Here is a 27558-nt window from a genome sequence, read left to right as displayed (position 1 = left end):
TACCTGAGTACAAGGTTAGATATAGTATCAATAATCTAATGAATTCTTCTCCTAATTTTCCCTATGTAGTTTCTTAGAATTATAAATCATTCATGATTTCTCTTTCAGCTTTCCAACATACTTGGTGATAGTCTAATGCCTATAGTTTAACTGAAGCCCTTAGGTAAAAAGGCCATATGTCACAGTAGTCAATGGCTGAGCATGGGGCAGAACACTGAGAACTGCTTGGAGTAGGTTGAAGGGAGAGTCAGGAGACTGGAAGAGGGGAGAAGGGGACACAGTAGCAGAGGAGATAAGCCAACTATTCCTGTAAATTTTCTAGTTTGACTGGGCCTAGAGTAGCAGGGTAAGATTTAGGAGTGCCCAGTCATTGAGATAGCCAAGACATTTTATGAATAACTGGTGTGTATGTTTTCTTTTCATGGATCCAAGATAGCTCCTGGGTGGGTATGTGGGTGGGACCAGGCAGGAACACAAAATGGGCAGCCAAAACTCCCACTACATTTATTTTTGTGTTTTAGTTCTTTGGTCATTCTCCCTGTTGACAGTTTTATCAGCGCTGGATGTTTCCTGAGTCATTTGGTAGAATTTCAAGTAGACACCAGGTACATGGCTAATGTCATGAGTTCTTAAGACTTATATGAAAGGATTGGATAAAAGGCAAAAGGAAGGCTCAGAGTTTCAGTATGCAGTGCAGGTGTAGGAAGAGCGACATGGTATAAGACAGTCAAAGATGCTTAACCAGCATCTTTCCTAGGAAATAATGTTGCCCTCCCATTCTACCTTCTGGCAAATATGAGCTCAGGAGCTGGTAAAATTTCTTAAACTGTAGGTGAAATTTATTTTCTAGCCCAATGGTGAGGAAATTCTCTGCATAATTTATTGAATCACCCAATTAATACTTTTATTTAATTTCTATTGTATTATGAGCTTTTCCTTTCACGAATTAAACTTTTCAGCTCAATCATTTGTACACTGCACAGGGAGACCAGGTTTAGGTCTCATGAAGGGTGTGGTTTTCAGATTCATTTACCCCCCCTTCATTTCATTTGTTGACCAAATGGGATAGAGAATCTCCCTTTTTACAGGATGTTACAGTGTTTAAGTAAAGTTAAATAAGATAATGAAATAAAGAGCCAGCTATCTGGAGCTGCATTCGATTGTTTCCTGTTGGTTCACAGGGAATATAAATAAAGGAATGACTCCCTTCGCTTGTAACCTTCTCGTCTTTCATTCAACCACAGCCATTAACTGCACCACTATTATGCTGCCTACAAAAATATTCCCAGCAAAATAAAACTGCTAAATCCGTGACCCGCTCTAACGGCAGATCTGACAAGGGAGCATCTAAATGAGGAGGGAAGAGTGCACCACAGACTTCACACAGAACTAATTGGAGCATGCTGAAATCCTAATGTGAGTCTTTACCCTCCTCGCCTGCGAACTTATAGATTAGACGACGGGCTGTTTCATTAGAGATCTGCCATTATATTTCATCCCCTCTTTCCCCGAAGCCTCTCTATAGAACTTGTTTATTTTTACCTTACGGCCTCTCCCTGCATAGAATGTTTGAATTCATATTAACTGCTAGCAAATTTCTGGAGGTCTGTGTATCTTAGAGAGATGTGTCAGAAAGAATTTTTATTGGATTCTTCTTGGGTGTATTTTTTTTTTTTTTTTGAGGATGAACAAAGCAAGCTGGTTTGAAGGCTGAAGCTCATGTTGAGAAAGCGGCTATTTAATGGGACAAATAACAGTGACTACAAATGGAACATATCGTTTCATGATTGGCATTGTTAATATGCTTCATTCACTGGGTCATTGATGGTTTTTAAGAAATGTGTGAGGTGTGTATTATTATTTCTGTTCTGTAAAGCAAGTGGTTTGCATTCAGAATAGTCTGTTATATGTCAGCACCTGCACAATATGAGATTTTTCAGGCCTTTCAGAGCTTAGATGCTTAACCTTTGGTGTTCTTGAGTCAGTTTATTTTTCCAAGGCCATACTTATCATCCATAACACTCTCAAAGTGTTTTGAATGTTGAGTATGGTAATTTCTGCACATGACATATAGGCATCGGGTTGGTCTTTCGAAAAGACACAATCATGACTCAAATAATTTCTTCAAAATCATGCATGTTCTTCATCTCAAGCTCAAGGTGCTGCTCTCTTGCTGAATTAAAATCTTACCTAGCAGTTGTCTACTAAAGATCCACAGAGACGATCACATTTGTCAAGTTACTAGTTATAGTAACTTAGGATTTCTGAAACAGGGAGAAAACCTGTGTGTTGTGGATTGGGTCTAACATTTGTGTTATGTTAATTGGATTCCCAAACCTGCACGAGAATCCGGATGTAGGACATGAGAGTTCCTGACTCTAGTTGGTTCTGATTGGTAAATAAAGTTGCCAATGGCCAGTGGTTGGGCAGGGAGACAGTGGTGTGACTTTAGAATTCATGGGCAAGGGGATGGAGGGAGAAAGGAGAACCGCCATGCTAGGAAAGCAGAATGATCAGGCCTGAGAAGGGCAGGACAGAGAGACAGCCAACGTGTAAGAGTTGGGGATCGTGACCCAGCAGGGTTGCAGTCCTGAGTCCAGGACAACCAGCATGAAATACAGGTATTTAGTATGCAATAAGTCAGAAATATTGGAGGGGAGCGTGTGAGAGCTGCGTGGAAGTTTGGAAGTGGTCCTACCATTGTACTGCTTAGGGCATAATAAAGTTTTGTGTTTGTCTTTCATTTGGGAATCTAGAACATTGGGCAAGGTAGCAAGGAACTTCCGCTGCCACCCACCACTGATGCCTCTGGGGCAATTTGAGTAGCTTTAATCACCTACTGAAACACCTGTGTTTTTCTGATGACCCTGTTTAGATAATGAGCTGAATTAACACACACACACACACACACACACACACACACACACACACACTTAAAACTTTCAGTATATCAAAAGGAAGAACATGTGTATGTAAGAGTTGTGGCATGCTAAGTAGCCACCAAATTTAAGTACATATAGCAGACTGTGTTTTCTGCATGCTTTACAACTGGCTATGACAGTGGAAGGATGAGGTCAAGCTGCAGCTTAGGCAAGCCTCCAGTGAAATAACTCTCATGCTCTCTTTGCTCTTTGACTGACCTGAAGGCAGGGAAGCTTTGAACTCATGTAGAAAAGGAGGAGGAGATGGGTGAGAGTACATGTATCTCTTTGAATCATGCCTGGAGTACGTGGAATACTCTCTCAGTATTCTTCCGTACTATATTGTTTCATTCAGTCCAATTCAGATACAGTTTGGTTTACCTAACTCTAAGATGTTGGTGAGGAATTTATAGTGTTCTCAGGATCCGTGTTACTGATAAAAAGAAAGAGGAAAGAGAGACAGAACGGAGGAGTCATTTCCTAATTCCGTTTAACCAGCACTTTAAAATGGCGGAGGGGGAGGGGTTAGGGGGATGTTGGCCCAGAAACCGGGAAGGGGAATAACAATCGAAATGTAAATAAGAAATACTCAAGTTAATAAAGATTAAAAAAATGGTGGAATTGTTAACAAGTAGAAGTGATGAGTAAACTTGCCTTCTACTTGCCTGGCATTGCTCTCAGAGAAGCAACTAACTTAATAATGAAATGGCCCAAACCAGAGAGTACTGGGAATGACAGAGGGACCAAAGGGCTTGGAGATATACATAATATGTAATTAGGGCTTAACTGATTTTTCAAACCATCTTTTTCTCATCCCTGGACAATTAAAACCTAGATGTTTTAATGCCTCTTTATCATCTTAGAATCATCCATGGCTCTCTCTATTCTACCATATACTCTTGATTCCTCAACCTGGAGCTCTTTTCATAGCTACTCGCTTTAATTAACATAGCTTCAGGAAACGGGATTGTTGTTTCCCTATGACATCTTTGTTTCACTAGTAATCCCTTCACTTTTACTGTCTTATAAGTCACACAGACACACAGACACACACACACACACACAGATACACACACATATACACACACAGACACACACACACAGACACACACACAGATACACACACACACACACACACACACACACACACGGAATGAGGGAGGCACAGAGTTGGAGATAGTGAGGGAGTATATAGGCATAGATAAGCACTATGTAGTCTAGGCTAGCCTTGAACTCACTATCCCTTTATCTCATCTACCCAAGTGTTAGGATTATAGGTATATTCTACCATGCCTGCCTCCAGAGAACTGGTACTTTTTACAACCCTAAATCAACCTTTATCTTTCCCAGAAGACCTTTAAGATTATATCATTATCCATCTACTTTTAACTCGTGAATGTTGGTTCAGTCCCCCAGGCATTATAGATGTTCCCCACGTGCTGGTACATTCCTGTCTGGTTCTCTGGGGAAGAATGAGAAGAGACCCATGTGCACTATTTCCAGAGTTTAAACTAAGCCCTTGTTTCATAGACTGGAAAACTGGTTCTCTAGGGAGTGAGCTTCCACATTCTCAGCCGCCACTGCCTGTGTTCTAATCACTTCTCCCATGGAGACTTTTTCTATTTTTAATTTTTTCAGACTTAGTTTTACTTCATAGCCTTGTGGTTTCCATTTGGATTTGGAAGCTAAAACTTTTGGAGTCCACAGAATTCATCTTGCCAGTCTGTTCCTCTTGCCAAACTCAGTGCTGAATGTCAGTCAGCTATTACTCTTCTGTGAAACGGTCACCACTCAGGATGGTCTTCCATAGGCACTTCTTTCCCTCCTCTCCAGCTATCATACACTCTACTGCTTGTGATCATTGGAAAGCTGAGTTATTTCAAGTCTTACTTTTCTCCAATGGACTTTTGCAAATATAAAATTAGTCCTTGGGATCTTGCCTACCACATATTAAATGTTAAAAATTGTAGCTGTTATTTTTGTTTCTGTTCTTACTAGTCTCATTATTCTTATGTCATATCTCTGAATTAAAATCTTCTGCTCAAATCACCTTGAACTGACCACACTCTTCAGACATTAATGACTGTTTCTGCAGCCAGGATAAGCTTTCCAGTTTTCAATGTGATCTGTTGTAGATGCTTTCCCCATTATAGCTATAGCATAAATTTGCCTTATGCTTGATTGTGTGCCTTCCCTATGCTTAGAGGACTTGGAATTTCTGCTCTTCGTTCACATTGCTTTAAAGACTATTTATTTATGATTTTTTCCCTCTTCACTTGTAGGTTCTTCACAGCCAGAGATATCATCTTTGCATCCTTGTGCCTCACATTATATCACACATGTACCATCAATACTCATATTTAGGATAACTGAAAAATTGCCCATATAGAATATTAATGCCAGCAGACAAGCCTGGGAAACCAGAAGAGACTGCTCTCTGCACACACATCTCGGACGCCAGAGGAAAAAGCCAAAGACCATCTGGAACCCTGGTGCACTGAAGCTCCTGGAAACGGCGGCACAGGTCTTCCTGGTTGCTGCCGCTGCAGAGAGCCCGTGGGCAGCACCCCACCAGCGAACTTGAGCCCCGGGACCACAGGTAAGACCAACTTTTCTGCTGCAAGAAAGCTGCCTGGTGAGCTTGGGACACAGGGAAGCAGAATTCCTGTAGAACCGGGCACGTTCTGTGTTTACCGGAAGTCCCACACCCGCGGATCCCAGCCCGCAGCAGCTCTCTGCCCCCAGACTCTGTGAGAGAGAGACCCAACCGCCTGGTCAGGTGGGCACTCCTGAGGCTGCAGAGCGGAAGAGACCACCAACACTGCTCACCCCTGCCCACATCCCTGGCCCAAGAGGAAACTGTATAAGGCCTCTGGGCTCCCATGGGGGAGGGCCCAGGAGCGGCAGGACCCCTGTGCCTGAGACACCACCAGAACCAGAAGGAAACAGACTGGATAAACAGTTCTCTGCACCCAAATCCCGTGGGAGGGAGAGCTGAACCTTCAGAGAGGCAGACAAGCCTGGGAAACCAGAAGAGACTGCTCTCTGCACACACATCTCGGACGCCAGAGGAAAAAGCCAAAGACCAACTGGAACCCTGGTGCACTGAAGCTCCCAGAGGCTGCACAGGTCTTCCTGGTTGCTGCCGCTGCAGAGAGCCCGTGGGCAGACACAGGCCCACAGGAACAGCTGAAGACCTGTAGAGAGGAAAAACCACACGCCGGAAAGCAAAACACTCTGTCCCCATAACTGACTGAAAGAGAGGAAAACAGGTCTACAGCACTCCTGACACACAGGCTTATAGGACAGTCTAGCCACTGTCAGAAATAGCAGAACAAAGTAACACTAGAGATAATCTGATGGCAAGAGGCAAGCGCAGGAACCCAAGCAACAGAAACCAAGACTACATGCCATCATCGGAGCCCAATTCTCCCACCAAAACAAACATGGAATATCCAAACACACCAGAAAAGCAAGATCTAGTACCAAAATCATTTTTGATCATGATGCTGGAGGACTTCAAGAAAGACGTGAAGAACTCCCTTAGAGAACAAGTAGAAGCCTACAGAGAGGAATCGCAAAAATGCCTGAAAGAATCGCAAAAATCCCTGAAAGAATTCCAGGAAAACATAAATAAACAAGTAGAAGCCCATAGAGAGGAGACACAAAAATCCCTGAAAGAATTCCAGGAAAACATAAATAAACAAGTAGAAGCCCATAGAGAGGAGACACAAAAATCCCTGAAAGAATTCCAGGAAAACACAATCAAACAGTTGAAGGAATTAAAAATGGAAATAGAAGCAATCAAGAAAGAACACATGGAAACAACCCTGGATATAGAAAACTAAAAGAAGAGACAAGGAGCTGTAGATACAAGCTTCACCAACAGAATACAAGAGATGGAAGAGAGAATCTCAGGAGCAGAAGATTCCATAGAAATCATTGACTCAACTGTCAAAGATAATGTAAAGCAGAAAAAGCTACTGGTCCAAAACATACAGGAAATCCAGGACTCAATGAGAAGATCAAACCTAAGGATAATAGGTATAGAAGAGAGTGAAGACTCCCAGCTCAAAGGACCAGTAAATATCTTCAACAAAATCATAGAAGAAAACTTCCCTAACCTAAAAAAAGAGATACCCATAGACATACAAGAAGCCTACAGAACTCCAAATAGATTGGACCAGAAAAGAAGCACCTCCCGTCACATAATTGTCAAAACACCAAACGCACAAAATAAAGAAAGAATATTAAAAGCAGTAAGGGAAAAAGGTCAAGTAACATATAAAGGGAGACCTATCAGAATCATACCAGACTTCTCGCCAGAAACTATGAAGGCCAGAAGATCCTGGACTGATGTTATACAGACCCTAAGAGAACACAAATGCCAGCCCAGGTTACTGTATCCAGCAAAACTCTCAATTAACATTGATGGAGAAACCAAGATATTCCATGACAAAACCAAATTTACACAATATCTTTCCACAAATCCAGCACTACAAAGGATAATAAATGGTAAAGCCCAACATAAGGAGGCAAGCTATACCCTAGAAGAAGCAAGAAACTAATCGTCTTGGCAACAAAACAAAGAGAATGAAAGCACACAAACATAACCTCACATCCAAATATGAATATAAAGGGAAGCAATAATCACTATTCCTTAATATCTCTCAATATCAATGGCCTCAACTCCCCAATAAAAAGAAATAGATTAACAAACTGGATACGCAACGAGGACCCTGCATTCTGCTGCCTACAGGAAACACACCTCAGAGACAAAGACAGACACTACCTCAGAGTGAAAGGCTAGAAAACAACTTTCCAAGCAAATGGTCAGAAGAAGCAAGCTGGAGTAGCCATTCTAATATCAAATAAAATCAATTTCCAACTAAATGTCATCAAAAAAGATAAGGAAGGACACTTCATATTCATCAAAGGAAAAATCCACCAAGATGAACTCTCAATCCTAAATATCTATGCCCCAAATACAAGGGCACCTACATACGTAAAAGAAACCTTACTAAAGCTCAAAGCACACATTGCACCTCACACAATAATAGTGGGAGATTTCAACACACCACTCTCATCAATGGACAGATCATGGAAACAGAAATTAAACAGTGATGTCGACAGACTAAGAGAAGCCATGAGCCAAATGGACTTAACGGATATTTATAGAACATTCTATCCTAAAGCAAAAGGATATACCTTCTTCTCAGCTCCTCATGGTACTTTCTCCAAAATTGACCATATAATTGGTCAAAAAACGGGCCTCAACAGGTACAGAAAGATAGAAATAATCCCATGCGTGCTATCGGACCACCACGGCCTAAAACTGGTCTTCAATAACAATAAGGGAAGAATGCCCACATATACGTGGAAATTGAACAATGCTCTACTCAATGATAACCTGGTCGAGGAAGAAATAAAGAAAGAAATTAAAAACTTTTTAGAATTTAATGAAAATGAAGATACAACATACCCAAACTTATGGGACACAATGAAAGCTGTGCTAAGAGGAAAACTCATAGCGCTGAGTGCCTGCAGAAAGAAACAGGAAAGAGCATATGTCAGCAGCTTGACAGCACACCTAAAAGCTCTAGAACAAAAAGAAGCAAATACACCCAGGAGGAGTAGAAGGCAGGAAATAATCAAACTCAGAGCTGAAATCAACCAAGTCGAAACAAAAAGGACCATAGAAAGAATCAACAGAACCAAAAGTTGGTTCTTTGAGAAAATCAACAAGATAGATAAACCCTTAGCCAGACTAACGAGAGGACACAGAGAATGCGTCCAAATTAATAAAATCAGAAATGAAAAGGGAGACATAACTACAGACTCAGAGGAAATTCAAAAAATCATCAGATCTTACTATAAAAACCTATATTCAACAAAACTTGAAAATCTTCAGGAAATGGACAATTTCCTAGACAGATACCAGGTATCGAAGTTAAATCAGGAACAGATAAACCAGTTAAACAACCCCATAACTCCTAAGGAAATAGACGCAGTCATTAAAGGTCTCCCAACCAAAAAGAGCCCAGGTCCAGACGGGTTTAGTGCAGAATTCTATCAAACCTTCATAGAAGACCTCATACCAATATTATCCAAACTATTCCACAAAATTGAAGCAGGTGGAGCACTACCGAATTCCTTCTACGAAGCCACAATTACTCTTATACCTAAACCACACAAAGACACAACAAAGAAAGAGAACTTCAGACCAATTTCCCTTATGAATATCGATGCAAAAATACTCAATAAAATTCTGGCAAACCGAATTCAAGAGCACATCAAAACAATCATCCACCATGATCAAGTAGGCTTCATCCCAGGCATGCAGGGATGGTTTAATATACGGAAAACCATCAACGTGATCCATTATATAAACAAACTGAAAGAATAGAACCACATGATCATTTCATTAGATGCTGAGAAAGCATTTGGCAAAATTCAACACCCCTTCATGATAAAAGTCCTGGAAAGAATAGGAATTCAAGGCCCATACCTAAACATAGTAAAAGCCATATACAGCAAACCAGTTGCTAACATTAAACTAAATGGAGAGAAACTTGAAGCAATCCCACTAAAATCAGGGACTAGACAAGGCTGCCCACTCTCTCCCTACTTATTCAATATAGTTCTTGAAGTTCTAGCCAGAGCCATCAGACAACAAAAGGAGATCAAGGGAATACAGATCGGAAAAGAAGAGGTCAAAATATCACTATTTGCAGATGACATGATAGTATATTTAAGTGATCCCAAAAGTTCCACCAGAGAACTACTAAAGCTGATAAACAACTTCAGCAAAGTGGCTGGGTATAAAATTAACTCAAAGAAATCAGTTGCCTTCCTCTATACAAAAGAGAAACAAGCCGAGAAAGAAATTAGGGAAACGACACCCTTCATAATAGACCCAAATAATATAAAGTACCTCGGTGTGACTTTAACCAAGCAAGTAAAAGATCTGTACAATAAGAACTTCAAGACACTGAGGAAAGAAATTGAAGAAGACCTCAGAAGATGGAAAGATCTCTCATGCTCATGGATTGGCAGGATTAATTTAGTAAAAATGGCCATTTTACCAAAAGCAATCTACAGATTCAATGCAATCCCCATCAAAATACCAATCCAATTCTTCAAAGAGTTAGACAGAACAATTTGCAAATTCATCTGGAATAACAAAAAACCCAGGATAGCTAAAGCTATCCTCAACAATAAAACGACTTCAGGGGGAATCACTATCCCTGAACTCAAGCAGTATTACAGAGCAATAGTGATAAAAACTGCATGGTATTGGTACAGAGACCAATGGAATAGAATTGAAGACCCAGAAATGAACCCACACACCTATGGTCACTTGATTTTTGACAAAGGAACCAAAACCATCCAATGGAAAAAAGATAGCATTTTCAGCAAATGGTGCTGGTTCAACTGGAGGGCAACATGTAGAAGAATGCAGATCGATCCATGCTTATCACCCTGTACAAAGCTTAAGTCCAAGTGGATCAAGGACCTCCACATCAAACCAGACACACTCAAACTAATAGAAGAAAAACTAGGGAAGCATCTGGAACACATGGGCACTGGAAAAAATTTCCTGAACAAAACACCAATGGCTTACGCTCTAAGATCAAGAATCGACAAATGGGATCTCATAAAACTGCAAAGCTTCTGTAAGGCACTGTGGTTAGGACAAAACGGCAACCAACAGATTGGGAAAAGATCTTTACCAATCCTACAACAGATAGAGGCCTTATATCCAAAATATACAAAGAACTCAAGAAGTTAGACCGCAGGGAAACAAATAACCCTATTAAAAAATGGGGTTCAGAGCTAAACAAAGAATTCACAGCTGAGGAATGCCGAATGGCTGAGAAACACCTAAAGAAATGTTCAACATCTTTAGTCATAAGGGAAATGCAAATCAAAACAACCCTGAGATTTCACCTCACACCAGTGAGAATGGCTAAGATCAAAAACTCAGGTGACAGTAGATGCTGGCGAGGATGTGGAGAAAGAGGAACACTCCTCCATTGTTGGTGGGATTGCAGACTGGTAAAACCATTCTGGAAATCAGTCTGGAGGTTCCTCAGAAAATTGGACATTGAACTGCCTGAGGATCCAGCTATATACCTCTCTTGGGCATATACCCAAAAAATGCCTCAACATATAAAAGAGACACGTGCTCCACTATGTTCATCGCAGCCTTATTTATAATAGCCAGAAGCTGGAAAGAACCCAGATGCCCTTCAACAGAGGAATGGATACAGAAAATGTGGTACATCTACACAATGGAATATTACTCAGCTATCAAAAACAACGACTATATGAAATTCGTAGGCAAATGGTTGGAACTGGAAAACATCATCCTGAGTGAGCTAACCCAATCACAGAAAGACATACATGGTATGCACTCATTGATAAGTGGCTATTAGCCCAAATGCTTGAATTACCCTAGATCCCTAGAACAAACGAAACTCAAGACGGATGATCAAAATGTGAATGCTTCACTCCTTCTTTAAATGAGGAAAAAGAATACCCTTGGCTGGGAAGGGAGAGGCAAAGATTAAAACAGAGACTGAAGGAACACCCATTCAGAGCCTGCCCCATAGGTGGCCCATACATATACAGCCACCCAATTGGACAAGATGGATGAAGCAAAGAAGTGCAGACTGACAGGAGTCGGATGTAGATCGCTCCTGAGAGACACAGCCAGAATACAGCAAATACAGAGGCGAATGCCAGGAGCAAACCACTGAACTGAGAATAGGTCCCCCGTTGAAGGAATCAGAGAAAGAACTGGAAGAGCTTGAAGGGGCTCGAGACCCCAAAAGTACAACAATGTCAAGCAACCAGAGCTTCCAGGGACTAAGCCACTACCTAAATACTATACATGGACTGACCCTGGACTCTGACCCCATAGGTAGCAATGAATATCCTAGTAAGAGCACCAGTGGAAGGGGAAGCCCTGGGTCCTGCTAAGAGTGAACCCCCAGTGAACTAGACTATGGGGGGAGGGCGGCAATGGGGGGAGGGTTGGGAGGGGGACACCCATAAGGAAGGGGAGGGTGGAGGGGGATGTTTGCCCGGAAACCGGGAAAGGGAATAACACTTGAAATGTATATAAGAAATACTCAAGTTAATAAAAAAATAATAAAAAATTTTTTTTATAAAATTAAAAAAAAGAATATTAATGCCATTTCTTAAAATTGAATTCTTTATCATTTTTTGTTAGAAAAAGTCCTATTAGTTCTTAGTTAATAGATTTTGCTATTCAAGATTGATTATTTATTAGTTTTAGTTTGCCTACCCAATATAAAGCATGTCTATGTAGTTTGGGAGAGATGGAGTAGGAAGCATGGAAGAAATGTAACATGATGTTTGTGTTAGTGTAGGGGGGTCAAATAACTAATAAGGAATAAGACATTTGGCAGAAACTCTCAAATATATCTGAAGGAACTTTTAGTCCACTTTGATTATTATAGACAAAAATGTGAAATTGCTAGTTCTAGGTTGTGGGAGATCCTTAGGGGGAAAAATCTGATGTCTTAGATGTTGTTTGGTAGTTTTTGGAGAGATTTCCTGATGTAGTATAATTAGTATGAATTCTTTTTTTTTTCCGGAGCTGTTAGTATGAATTCTTTAAAGCCAAGTAGTGTGTTGGTGTGCCAGTATTCATACATGAACACACTTACGAATATAACAGTTCGCTCAGTCACTACAGTCAGGGAACTTTAAGGAATCAGATTAGGGCTCAGGAGTGTGTGAACGGTGCTGCCGATCATATGAAGTAGAATGTGTGTAATTGATAATCATCACATACAAAAATCAAAGTAATTTGATACTTGACTTTTAATTATGACTGGAAGGGAAAAAAGATTAAAAATGACTCCTGGAATCCAAACCAGAAGACAAAAAGCAGAACTACAAATAAAAGGAGACAGCTAGGAATAGGAACTTTGTTTGAACTCAGCTTTAGAATCTGACAGGTCAGTATTTAATTATATGTATCCAATTAGTAGCAGTAGATGTGAGTTGTAGGTCTATATGGGGTGGCAGTGGAATCAAGCACATGTAAATAAGAACTGAACTCAGCATTAAACAAGATGATTGGGAGTATGCATTGTAGAGTCTGATAGTCATGGACAGAAATGGAAGGATATCTAGATTTGTGGATCATCCTTTCCCAGCAAAGCCCATAACAGTTTTTAAATAACTGTACTGTGCTTCCTACTTACATGATTTATTTAAGAAATGCTAGATTATTAAAAAAAGTTGTCAAGTATTTTGATCAAAGTAAGAAAATAAATATTATTAAACATTTTGTTTTGTGAGTTTTAAAAAACATAGGTTTTACATAAGAAGCAAATACTTTGCTCAGCTATTATTGAAGGTGTATAAATATACATATCCATATAAAATTACCATTTTCTTTTAATCAATACTTTATATTAGTTAAAAGCAATTTTCTATATTGGTTAAAACCAATATTTAAGTCACAAATACAATGTCTTACTGCAAGTTGTTGTTGTAAAATATAAAAAGGTATGTGTTGTCCTTTTATCCTGCTAGGTCATACCACAGTGCCCCAAGATATCTGCTAGATACCTTGGCAGAAATACATCCCAACTCCTCAGCAGCCCAGTGTCTCTTGCAGCCGCATACTTTACTACACTTGAACCATCACATAAAAGAGCACTCAACACAATAATCTTTGACCCAATTGGTAAGATATAATTGCCCACCTAAACATAGAAAGCCCAGTACCATCCATCCCTTAAGAACATTTGTAATAACCTGTAAAGGTACAGCGTAGAATCTTAATGTCACCCGCCATATTGTCCTGCCACGGCTTCTCTCTCTCTCTCTCTCTCTCTCTCTCTCTCTCTCTCTCTCTCTCTCTCCTCTCCTCCTTTCTGTTTCAGTCTCCTCCTCCTCCTTCAAACTTCTCTCTCACCTATCCTTCCTTCTCCTCCAAAGACAGGCCTCCTTCTATCCTGTACCTGCCTCTCACCTGTATTTTAAAAATTCAATGGGGAGAAGTTTCTGGTGAAGTCACCTGATTCCTGAGTATGTGACTAGGCAGCTGTCCTTGGGGCAGTGGAATTAGCATAAAAATACAGATAACTCCAGGGCAAACCACAACAGCAAGTGAAAAAAGTCATCAACCCTTTAGAAACCTTAGCTTTCTTCCTTGTCACAGCAAAGTGTTTGGAATCAGAAGCAAAAAACAACACTTTATCTAGGAGTTTGTTTCTGGCATTAATGGGATAGTATCATTTCTGTGCTAGCCAATAGATAGCACAAAGAAACTCTTTGGAGTGTAAATGGGTCTTTTATTCATCAGATGTAATTGCCATCTCAGAGGCTTACTGCTGGATAAGCTCATCTTTTCTAGCTCTCTCTGAACTCTGGCTGGCTGGTTCAACTCAGTTGTTCTGGCTCAAATTCCTCTCCAAACTGACTGATTCAATCTGGCTTTCCTTAGCTTCTCACTGAATTGCTCTGCTTAGGCCTTAAACAAACTCTGGCAATTTGTTCTAATCTTCTGGTTCCTTCTCATTCTCCAGTAAATTCTGACTTTACCTGTAACCTGTCTCTGTAAAACTGTTTCAGTAAAGCTCCCTCCACCATCTGCCTATTCTGCACTGCTCTCCTAAGTCACCTCTTTTCTGTGCTGTTCTCTTGAGAGTTGTGTGTATTCTATCTCCGACTCATTCTGTCAAATCTTTCTCTGTTCCATCACTTTGTCTGTCCCTCAATTAGATGGTACTTTCAAATGTGCTGCTTCCTTCTACAAATTAACTTTAACTTCATTTTTAAGGATTAAAGGTGTGTACTAAAGACGAGTCTGTATTCCAGCCAGAGCCATTAAAGGCATGCCATTTCAGCCAGATCACACAGCACTTTGGATGTGATCTCTTGCCAGAACAGTCTTGTTCCTGAATTAAAATTTCTCTGCTATAGAGAAGTACGGCTGATCTACCATGAAAAATTAAAAAGTGCCAGAGACATTTTTCATATCCTAGGTTCTTGGTGTTCAAGAATATTGGATAAATAGTATTCAGCTCACCCCATCGTCTGAATTTCCAAGCAGAAAAGTCTATCATAATCAGTCTACAGATAGCAGAAGATGAGGCAATCACTTTGTGGAGATAGCAAAGGTCGAATTTGAATAGGTAACCCACCATAAAAGTTAAGAGTTCATCGCACTCTGTCTGTTACATCGCACTATTTCTGAGAGCTATCTTTCTTCTTTCTTCTTTCTTCTTTCTTCTTTCTTCTTTCTTCTTCCTCCTCCTCTTCCTCCTCCTCCTCCTCCTCCTTCTCCTTCTTTCCTCTTTCTGGTTTGGTTTTTGAGATTACTCTGTGTAGCTCATGCTCTCTTGGAATTCTTTAAGTAGACCAAGCTGACCCCAAACTCAGAGATTCATCTGCTGCTGTGTTAAAAGCATTTACCACTATGCTTAACCCCTTCAAAATTCTTTAATTAAAATGATCACATTACAAGAAGCTGAACAGAAATAACTGAAGGTGAATACATCTGGATTAACCCTATAAAGGCAGAGGGAGAACCAGAGTACACAAACAAATGTAAGCTTTTTTTACAGATAAATCAACTACAGCAACTGTAAAGTCCTTGTCTTAGGTAGTGAGATATATATATATATATATATATATATATATATATATATATATATATATGTATATATTCAATACAATATATAATATATATAATATATTATATTGTATACATTTATGCATATATACATGATATGTATGATAATATACTTTAAATATATTTATTTATATACTTTAAAAGATAGTTTTATCAACCAAAATTTCCCTGAAAATGAAGGAACAAAGTGCTCTTGGATGACAAGAATCATCACAGACCCTGTGGCAATGATTGCACATCTCTGCCACTGCATTTCACATTAGGAGTCTTGAAATTAATTGTGGTTACCTCACCAGTTTCATTGCTTGTTCATTAGGTAAATGATAGTATCCTAAGTAGCAGAACAGATGTGGCCTTGGATGCCTTGCTTCGTGTATAGCAGATAAAGGGCAGTAAGCATAAGGAGAGAGTCCCACTTGAGTATTCAAAACTGACAGGACAAGAAGAAGCCTTGAGAAGAAGGAAAAAAGAGACGTAAAGAGCAGTTACTTCCATTGTGGACAACCATTCTGAAACCAGAGCTTTGGGAATCTTCATATGTGATAACTGACTTGCCTAGCTTATGTCATCAGTTTCCTCAATAACTTCATTGCCAAAAAAATAGATGGTGAGAGCAATTCTCTGAGTGTTATCTATGTAGTTTCCCAAATTCTCAAAACAGCCAAACTCATATAAACTTTCAAGAAATAGAAACAGAAAGAACAGTTCAAATATGTTTAATTTTCACTATGGTTCTTGGAAAATGCTTCCTGCTTACTAGTCTGCTTAGTTTGCAGGACTGGAGGGAGTCTTAATGCTGATTACTTTGACTTACATCTCTGTTGCTCTTGATTCTAACTTTTAAAAAGAGTATAGGTTTTTTATATACCACTTTTACATTATCTACTGTAAGAAACTGATAAAGCAGTATGTATAGACCAAGGTCTAAGAAGGGGAGCTATTACAAAATATATATGGAAAGTACATGGAAGAATACTCATCAGAAAAAAATTGTAATTTTGAGTCCTTATATATAATTTTATATATTATCTGTGTACTATTTAAGGTACTACATTTGTTATTCCAAATATTATTTATCTTGAATTTTAGGTTATGGGTGACACATCTTTTTATGAAAAATCAGGAATGTGAACCCTGTTAGTAACAATAATCACCAGTCTGGCAAACTACTATGCCTATGAGTTTAACAGTGTCATGAATAGTTATGCAGGTAACCAAGTGTTTTCTGATTGGATTTAAGGCCTGCCTCCTAGGAGGAAATGTGTGTATGGTATCACAAATCTGGCCAACAATTCATATTTGTGTATTTCATGTAGTCCTTGACAATACCATTGGTATTTGGTTAAATGTACATTTTACAAATTGCCCTCTACATACATATCTCTGTACCCACAGACTATCACAAGCTGCTTTAATCTTCATCAGGAGAGTATTTACTGTGCAATGGATGTCATTTAATATAAAAACTCAGTTTGTCAAAACACAGAGAACAAGCATCTGTGGCATTCTCAACAATAAGGGGGATAACTATATCATACCTTCTTCCCATAAGGCTTATGGGAAGAAAAGCAAAAGATTTCAAAACAGAGGTCTGAGAGGACCAGAGAAAGACATTATCTTCCCAAAGTGACATGACCTTTGCACTCATGAACTCAGTAAAGCTGCAAGAGACCTACACAAGATCAAGCCAGTCAACCTTCCATCAGGGACAGGGAAGTGGAGCAAATAACCACCCTTAACTGGTGAATAAGAGTGGTAAGTACCAATTAAAACATAGATTGTATAATATGGTATTATGCCTTTGTTTATAGTAGGTCAAGGAAAACAGAGATGTCGACACTAGAGAAAGTCTCAATGACTTGTAAGAGTCAGGAGTCAGCCATAGAATCAAGGGGATGGAGCATATACAAACAGAGAGAGAAGGGTTACTGCTAAGGATCAGTCCACATTAGATTTTTGTATGTCTTCACAAAAAAATGTACTTTTCTACTAATAAATAGAGTCTAGCTAGTTTAAATGACACTTCCCTAGAGAGAGTACTTTCCCTGATTCCAATTTGTACTATTTCCCAACATATATGTTACATTTCTCACTGGGTCTTGGTATAATTTTAATTAATTCTGTTGGATTTCCTCTCAGATTTATGTTCCCCTGCCTCAATTCTAGCTTTAACTTTAAAATTTTCTGTTTCAGTTTTGATCCATATTTCACATGCTGGGGCCTTTCCTGACCCATGACTGCAACTCTTCCATCAAAGATAAGGATGAGTTCTATGACAAAGAGCAATAGAGGAGAAATGGCATTAATTCACACTCGATTGCTGCTGGGTTAGGTGCATGAAGATATGGGAGTAAGAATGTGCATGCAATTCCAATTAGTGATAAAAGTGGCCATGAATTAGAAGGAGTGCAATGGGAAACTTTGGAGGGAGGAAGGGGAAGGGAGAAATTATGTAATTACATTATAATGTCAAAATGAAACAGAATAAAAAATGAAAAGGGGGTTTAGCACCCTTGTTTTAAATATGTGTTCGAAAGGTAAGTTATGTTCAAGGAAACTAGAAGGGAGGAGTTGTACAGTTTATTTTATATTTTAGAGGGTAATGGTAATAATCTGTAAAATAAACCAACAGGGAGTGAAGAACAAAGGGTTATTGGTGGTGAGTTAAGTTCAGAAAGGAATTTAACGAGAAAGGAGGATGTGTGAGGATGCAAAGAATGACGCTGAATTCATGGAACATCCTTGAGTATCAACTCTGAACCACGGAGCACAATGTAATACAAATATCAATGACAGTATCATCACCGTCACGGAACTGGAAACAGCAGTCTTCAGCCCCAGGAGCAAGAATGGTCTTGTCATTTAGAAAAGCATTATTATGGCCAGAAAGGACCATTACTGAAGAAAATGATTTATATCCCTAAACATTAGCCCATCTATGCATGTACTCTGTCATTTTTCTGGGATAGAAACTACTAAAATGCTTCGTAGACCGAAGATTAGACATAGATGAAATAATAGATCATTAAATAGTGCCATTGGAAGACAAGTCTGATAGAAATTTTGTCTAGCAAGATTGGTGGCTGTGTTTATAGTGCTAAAATTTTGGTAGGTTCTGTGGATTCATATTTGCCTCTAAACTCTTATTTTACAGGATGATATCTATTGCGAAGGGATTTGGATACTCTTTCATCACATAATTAGACTATGAGCATACTCAATGCTAAGCAGAACTCTAGCTAAAACTACTCCTTTGAGAGAATGAAGCTAAAGCAGTTGCTCTTTCTTTCCAACTCTGATTGGTGAAAACCAGAACAAAAAGTCCTCACCAGCTGTCCTGGTCCTCCAGGACTCAAAGTCAACATCCTAGCCTCCATGACTGAGTGAAATAAACTTCGGTTGCTTAAGCTGCATCTACTGTCATCTGTCACAGCAGCCCAAGGTAGGCCACTGTACCAATTTATATCAATTTAGATCAGCCTGTGCTTGCTGGCTGTATCTTCCAAAGAGGGCTGTTGGATACTAGGTGAGGCTCTCTGAACCCCTCCTTGACAGCGAGCCATTTTCTCCTACCTTGGACTCTGAGAAAGCTTGATTTCATCAATCAGAAGTGGCAGAAATGGTGCTGTGTGTCCTGTGGGGCTGGTTCCTGGGAGAAGGAGCCTCTCACTGGTTTCCTATTACAGTTAAGCTTAAGTGAGAGGTACCATGTCAGGAGGCTGATGACTTTGAGGGTGCCATCCCCTTCCCAGACTTCTGGCTCAGATCCGATCGCATCCTAGATAGTAGCTGTCTCATGCCACTGAGACTGGGGTGACGGGTTATACAGTTTATCAGGCACTGTGATTAAACTTTCTCATATTCTACTTCATTGATTCACTCAATTAATTCTTCAAGATAAGTCTTTCTGTCCCAGTATTCCAACTAAGAAAATCAAGACAGAAAGAAGTTAAGAGACCCAATGTTTTAGCCATTAAGTGGAAGTATAAGGGATCATATTATGATTCCGCTGAATCTAATGCCTGTGGCATTTGTCATTGATAAGAAGTGTTTCCAGTCCACTGACGTGAGGCGGCTGGTAAAGCTAATATTCAGACCTCTCCTTAATTTCAGTGAAGCATGTTCAACCAAAATCAAGTTAATTTTAAAAGGAGTTTGGTCTTTTATTTTTTTTTTGTATCATCTACTGTTATACACGGTGAACTGCATTCCATAAGTAGTACTGGAGTGGTTTAGTGTGACGATTTTGAAGGAGCATACCCAGCACAGCATTCGTGTTGGTTAACTGTGTACTAAATTAATCGATTGGGTTTTTGTTTTGTTTTGTGCTTTGAAGAGGTTCTAATCCTTGCCACTTAAGAATACGGTTTACAAGTTATCAATACTGATGCCAGCTATGAATCTATAAATGTGTTTTTGTTTTTGGCCATCCATGCTCACCAAATCAGACTTTGCATTTTTACACAACACCCCCAGGTATTTCAAAGGAACATTTTAATTTAAGGATCTCTAATATGGGCTAATATGGCCGATTTGGGTACCCATTTAGGAAAAGTCCCTAACAACAAGGTCCTCTATTTGTCACTTAATTCTCCGATGTGCTGTTTTGAAGACACCCAGTGTTCCCAGGAAAATGATTTTGGAGCGTGGAAACTGTGTCTGTAAGTAGGTTCTTTTGGAGTCTATAGGCAATATGAGCTTTGAAGCCTGGTGCTTCGGCTGTGATAATGAAAGGTAAATTCCATTAGTTCCTTGCCTAAAAATGATCTTCCTAAATCTTTCCCAGACATTTCTACAGAGCAATCCCTCATGAGCTCAACAGCTTTATATATGGGGTTTGTAAAGGAAATCAACAACCAGCCTGGTAATTTATTTTCAAGGATGGTAGAAGAAATCTATGAAATCTATTCGCTTATGTGTTTTTTGGGCAGTTGATCTCGAAACAGAAAGTGTCGCTTACATGGAATGAGCCTTTTATAAGTTGTAGATCCAGTAGAGTGAAATGATATACTCCACTTCTATATATAAAAAATGCATTTCCTTTATCATTTGACACATTTATAGCTAACACACTTATAGTTATGGTCTATCATTATCAGTACGTTATATTTGGACTCAATTTGTTATCTAGGTACACTGTCTTATAATATATATTAACCAGGGAGGAGTGCAACAAGATACTGTAACTCAGTATAAATGTTTCCTGTAGGTCATGTGAATTTACATGGACAGAGAGCAAGAGCTCAAGATGAAGGCTGCAGCTGTGGGAGAGATATCCTTAGCATAGCTATCAGAGTTTCCTGTTTAATGATTCATAATCACCCTTGTCCACTGTCTCAAGTCAAACACTGTCCTTCCACAAAATTGCCCTTGTGGCCTCAGTCACTGTACTATAACAAAGAGATGCAAATACAGTTTAAGTGTTCATTAGTGAATGAGCAATTCTTACTCTTCAGTTGTCCTGCCTTGATACTGCTTTTTTATTTTCCTTTGATGCTAGCTATAGATGAAGGATGAACATTTGTGCCCATTTTTTCCCTGTCAGATTTAATGAGGCTCATTCAGTCACTAATCTGTGTATAACACTATTCACGTACTAGGATGCCATCTCTCCTTAGTTTTTCTTCTCTAGACTAGCTGATTCTACTATCTTCGCTCCTTTCTCACAGGTTTCATTTTCCTTGTTCTTAGTCACCATTATGGCCATCATTGGAACCATATTCTGTATGCAATTTCATATTTTCTAGATAAAAATCCCAATAGGAGATGTTATATCTCCTAGGATTCTCCCCACAAAGAGAATAATAGAATGATCGCTTTCTTGAGAACCATTCAACAAACATAATTTCTATATCATTTGACATTTTGTTGTCGTTTAAAGAAGTTATTTGTACCAGGTGGAAAATCAAATTTTGTGGAGTGAATAGTATTACTAGTTATATCATTTGGGGCTATTACATCTGAATCAGGAATGGCCAACTCCAGGTTTTTTTTCTTTTGTTTTGTTTTTTTTTTTTTGAGATGGGAAAGCACTAAAGAGACATATTGAATAAAGAAAAGAAGTTTAGCCCTGTAGTTAATAAGGGTACATTAGAACTACCACAGTGGGAGTACCAGAAAACACCGTCCATGTATGCCACATTGCATGTGCCTTGGCAGCCTATGGCCATGTTAGTTTGTTCATGAACACTGTACTGATGTTACAGACAAACTGAAGCCTGCTTAACAACCGGCACTTAGAAGCAGGGACAAAAACTTGTTCATTCTTATAACCTTACATACAGTCCTTTCTTCACATGTATCATAGGTATATAACTCAGAGATAGAGCACTGGCTTATCATACATGCAGCCCTGATCCTCAGACACGTGCATACATGCACACACACACACACACACACACACACACACACACACACACACACATACATGCACACGCGCACACACTGAGAGAGGAGGGGAGGGAGGAAGGAGCACACAGAGGTGCACTACATGAACCTTTTTAAAATAATAGAACTGATACAATGAATCAAGTTATAGGGTAGCAGGCGTGCAGGGGAAGGGGAGAACTGAGACTATGTGAGACTTGTGCTTTGCTTCCTTCTAGTTTTCAGTGGTCTGCAACACATTTTCCCCCAGGGGCCAAGTTGTCCACAAGGAGGAAAGGACTTACGGAGTATGAAGCATTCTGCTACTTTTGCTCTTCTAGCAATCAATGTTTCTCCTGGTGTCCTCTATATTTTTCCAGTGATTTCCTTCTCCAAGGAGCTCAATGATCACGTGGCAGGTCCGGCTTATTCTGTGTTTTACCAACCGGGTGTGTTCAATCTAAAGCAAGCTTGCCATGTGCATCCATTTAGTTTAAGCTGCCTCCATTCTTGACAAGGTATTAGTCAAGCACACTCTGATAAAAGTTGTATGGAGATGATAGTGCAAACCAGCGTCTAGTGGAGAACATCTAGCGCCTTTAAGCCCACCAGCAGCAATTCCTTTCATGTATCTCTGTGTAGCATAATGTTGTAGTCACATCCAAGAAGCTACATATTTTTCATGCTTAATTTTAGATTTAATTCGGCAGCCTAAATTCCAGATCCAAATTATAAAATTGGAGTTCCAGGAAAAAAAAAAACACATACGACCTAGTATGCACTAAGCTACTCTTAAATGGGAGAACATGCTGTCTAGAAGTATTAGATATCATTTGATGAGATTCTTATTTAAAGGCACGTTACCAGTGTGCTTGGCTTTATTTGTTGAGGGGTTTTTATGTATATGGCTGTTTTGTTTTCATGTATGTCTGTGTATCATACATGCCAGAGTGTCCCTGGAGGCCCAAAGAGAGCATGAATCCCCAGGATTGGAATTACAGACAACTGTTGTCATGTGAGTACTGGGTGATGAACAATAGCAAGTGTTCTTAACCACTGACCTATCTTTCCACCCTCACAGATTTTTTACTTGCGTCAGGAAGGAAAAGTGGTAGCGATTTCTAGGGACTTTAGAGGTCAAATGAATACCTCATAGATTTTTTTCTCTTACTTGATTTTTCATCTAAGAAGCCATGAGGAAGAAATTAAAAACTCATCAACAAATCAGCGTGAAGGCTGGGATGTTGGAAGTTGTCATATGCTTAATACCATGCCCCAAGCAAATGCTTTTGATCTCATCTTCTGCTCAGTAGAACTATTTGTTACTGACTGGGTTCTCAACAATGGGAATTCTTGAGGGGATAGATGTCTATACAGCCAACGAGCAAGTAAGTTTATAAATTGGGTGTGTCTCAGAGACCTAGACAACTGATTTGACTGTTAACTTCTCTTGGGGAACTGAGCTAGGCGAACACATTTTGAAGCTACCTATATCATCTCTTTTTCTCTTTCCATCTCTTTGTTTTTTATTTCTCTTATAGTACTCAGGGCACTTGCTTGTTTGTTCATTGCCTGATCCCCCTACCCCCCAAGCAGTATGAACTATAAGCAATTGCTCATTTACTTTGTCTCTAGTATTTGGATCTTGACTTGCAATACAATAAACGAAGTAAATACTGAATGAACAAATGAGCAAGTGAACATTTTCATACAAAAATCTAAGGTGTGCTATTGTGTAGGTTTTAAAAACTTGTGGTACTTATAGTATGGTGTACCAGGCTACTTCATACTTAGCTTGCTATAATGCTTGCTTTGGGGTGGATCCTTTTGGCAGAATGCTGACTAAGAAGTTCTAGGTAAAAAATATGTGGGGTAGATGTGGAGTTCAAATAGAGCTACTGAGCTCCATTAGTTGTATTTCATGGCATACCGAAGATACCCAGATAAATGGCCAATATATCTTTGTCTTATTTTCTGGTTTCTAAAGTATATTTAGATGGACTTTGTACTTTCAGTTTCAAGTATGATTTTATTTATTCATATAATCTGTATTCTATTTCCCATGTACCTTCTGATACCTAAGGCTGTTTTTATCAACTGCTCAAGGGTCCTGGCTCAGTGCTACCTCATTGGTAGCATGGTATTTTAGCCACTGTCAGCTTGAAAGCAGATCCACATGTTACTATCTTCATATGCCTTCACAGTGTCAGCAAAATCAGCAATATACAGAATGTTTTATTTGAAGGAACTTCCAAGAGAATTAAAGACTATATTTTGAAAGTTTCCAGGGTGCTGAGGAATCATGAGAGACCATGTTTCAGACAAGTAACTAGAGAGCCTAATTACTGTTTATTGACATTCAGGAAGCTAATCTTCTTTTATAAGTTTTTATCCTTTTAAGTAAAGTGGAAATGATACCTCATACTGTATTCCAACACTTAGGAGGTCAAGGCAGGAGAATACCTTCAATTTGCGTCTAGCCTGAGTATTCCCAGTCTGGACTACAGATTGAGTTCATGTCTCAAAATTAAAAAAAAAACAAAGTGGGGCTGGAGAGATGGCTCAGCGGTTAAGAGCACTGACTGCTCTTCCAGAGGTCTTGAGTTCAATTCCCAGCAACCACATGGTGGCTCACAACCATCTGGAATGAGATCCGATGCCCTCTTCTGGTGTGATTGAAGACAGCTACAGTGAACTTATATACATAAAATAAATAAATCTTAAGGAAAAAAGTCTGATATATCATGAAAAACCAAAAAAGTTCTTCAAGATCTTTTCCTCCTTTTCTCTTACTGTCTCTAACACAAGCATACATCATACAAAGTGTCACATTATGATGGATATATTTGTTTTTCAATATTTATTGATTGATTTAGTGTTTTTGAGACACGATTCCACTAGGTAGCCCTGGTTGTCTTGGAACTTGCTCTGTAGACCAGGCTGGCCTCAAACTCACAAAGTTCTGCCTGCCTCTGTTCAGATTAAAGCCACCAGCACCCAGCTTCAATGCTTATTTAACTGAAATCTTAGGGTTTAGTTAACACAAATCGTTATATGGAATTCGTGTATGCATTAAGCTTGCTTGCTTTACAACACCAAGATTGAAACCAGGCTGAAAAAAATGTCTCAAGGTCAGGTGGGCTAACATATATAAATGGCAACATTTTCTATTTTAATAAAAGCTTGTTAATAAAGCTCACCGAAAGCTTAAATCATTATACTCAGCAATGAAGGCATTTGTTTTGCTTATACAACATTATTCACACTTGTAGGATTTTGACTGTTTCGGGAACCCATGAGAATTAAGAGGCCTCTTGCAAATGAATACACATCAGTAAAAATGCCTGAAGTGAGACTTTTTTTTAAAAAGCTGAGCCTATGTTTTCTGCTTACAATCAGTGAGAGTGCAGACAGTATGTGCAATGTTTTACAATGACTTTTTGATGTGGTCTTCCTGTTCTGAATATTCCCTTTGTGTTTTGAAGTCAATAACGCTCCAGATGTTTACCTGTGCTTTAATATTTCAAAAGCCCCCTTTCCATGCCTATCTTCTGCTAACGAGTTTAGTAAGCCTTGACAAAATTTATCTGCCAGGTCTTTAAGTTATGCCTCAGATTCCCCACTGCTCCTGTTTGCTTTCCAGGAAGCATGGCACTTAGGAATAGCTTAATGAGAGGCCATGAACCACATCAGTCTTAGGCAACTTGAGTTTTTAGATTATTGGTATCATTTTAACTGGGCAATAAAATACCTCAGATAGTTCTATAAATTGATATCAGTAGTATGAAGCAGCATTTGCCTTTGCAAAGAGAATTTGATGAGGAGAACTAGTCAGGTTATTATGACAGAATTGAGTGTCAGCCACTTGCTGCTTCTTGTTCTGTATTTTGTCTGTATTTATCAGGTTGTAGGTAACAAATGCCATTCTGGGTTTAAATAAAAGTCAATGCTCACACATACTTGAACGAAGGTAAGAGGGAACAGATTGGTGTATTTCACTGGGGGGGATATAATATTTAAAAGCAATCAACTTTATTTCTTTGACAATGACATCTCTTGGATTGAAATCAAATTGAGTCCTGAAAGTTGATTCATGGAGTTAGCATAGGCCAGCAGTAAGAGATCCAGGCATATGCTAAGCAAATGATTTGTTTTGTAATAAGTCCACTAACTTTGGTTCTATACTTGTTTGTTATGTATTTGAACATGCACTGATTCATTTAACCTTCATTAGCATTTTTTGACATACAGAGGAGGTAGGAAGCATTTAATAACTGCTCAAAGAGCACATCACTAATAAACCAGGGAACCAGGCTTTATACCCCAATGTAATTTAGTTCAATTTCAGATCTCTATGTTCTGGTACCTAATTATAGTAGAAAAACCAGTCTTTAATCCGTAGAGCTGTAAGACACTGATCATATCAACTGTGATAGTGATACTATGTGAAACAAAATATTTATTTATTTTTGTCCTCAAAAGTTAATTGGGGGTTGTTATTCTAATGCTAATATAGGCTTATGTACATGTTTCCCCCTTGCTGGCTTTAGATGCTCCTCAACCTCATTTAGATATACATAGGTAAGTGTATCCAAAACACTTAAAGTTCTGGAGTTAAAAAAAGACTGGGGTTCAAAAAATTGTTTTTTCTCTGACTAGATATCTGATCTCTTAGTATTTTTCAGTCTAAATTTTCGTTTAACATTCTCTAAGTAAGGCGTGTTTTTGAGTATTAAGTGACGTAACTTATGTAATAATATATTTAGGAATTCAAGTGCTCAGAAAATACCCTCTTCCATCAGCCACTCGTTTTGCTGTACCTTTGTTTCTATCTCTATTTTATGTTCTCTACTCTCTGTTTCTTACACTCTACCATTGAATTTATCTTTTCTTTACATCTTTTTATCATCGAAGAAGTTCAAGTTTATGAGCTTAGTCTCTGACCTCCACCTCGACTTTAAACTTCTTATATTGAGAAAAATGATAGCCTGCATCTCCACTTACCCAGTTACAAAAATGCCACCTGCATTTAGATGCAAAGAAGTATAATGCTTGACCCGAAGTTGACCCAAAATTTTGACATTGAAAAGTGCCAAAGAACTGGTTACCACTATGATTTATTAATCTGGATTTATAGAAAAGTTCAATGGTCACTAATCTCATACTTCTTCCTTTCATTATAAGCTCCCTAGCCTATCTTTCTCTTTCTGGCCTTGCCTGTTTAAATGCCACTGAGAATAACAGATGAAAAATTTCTCTTTGTATTCTAACCCAATGTGCTTTGACCTTTTAGAGTAAACCAGAATCTTGGAATTATTTTTATTTGGCACAACTCAGCTAGATTCAGTCTGGAAGGTCACCCACATGAATTTTCATTGGAGCATCTCCTGATTTGACTGTAATTCATCCATTCATCATGTAAAAGCTTGCTAGACATTGATCTTATGTCAATACATGTTAATTTCTGAGAATATGTGACCTGGAAATGAGTTTGAAATAAGCCTAAAGTTTAGAAAGGGAGATAGATTTGTAGTCATGTTAAGCATATTCTTACAATACAGGCACCTTACATATAAAGCATCATTTAGT

At 38.9% G+C, this 27558-nt stretch overlaps 1 protein-coding gene across 11 annotated transcripts in view; it reads right to left on the bottom strand.

The window, feature by feature from the left end:
* Positions 1-27558, bottom strand: part of Grm3 (glutamate metabotropic receptor 3) — a 281504-nt gene that overhangs the window by 171596 nt on the left and 82350 nt on the right. The window contains exon 2 of one of the 11 annotated variants that reach the window (XM_039107011.2): positions 15892-16053. The exons of 9 other annotated variants lie outside the window; for them this stretch is intronic. The gene's annotated coding sequence lies outside the window, so the exon portion shown is untranslated. The remainder of the gene's footprint in view (positions 1-15891; positions 16054-27558) is intronic. One more of the 11 variants, XM_039107012.2, reaches the window with a different exon arrangement.

Source organism: Rattus norvegicus, chromosome 4, assembly GCF_036323735.1.
Source record: "Rattus norvegicus strain BN/NHsdMcwi chromosome 4, GRCr8, whole genome shotgun sequence".
Lineage (NCBI taxonomy): Eukaryota > Metazoa > Chordata > Mammalia > Rodentia > Muridae > Rattus > Rattus norvegicus.
The sequence above is the reverse complement of the archived record's forward strand: the minus strand, read 5'-3'. Positions and strand labels throughout refer to the sequence as shown.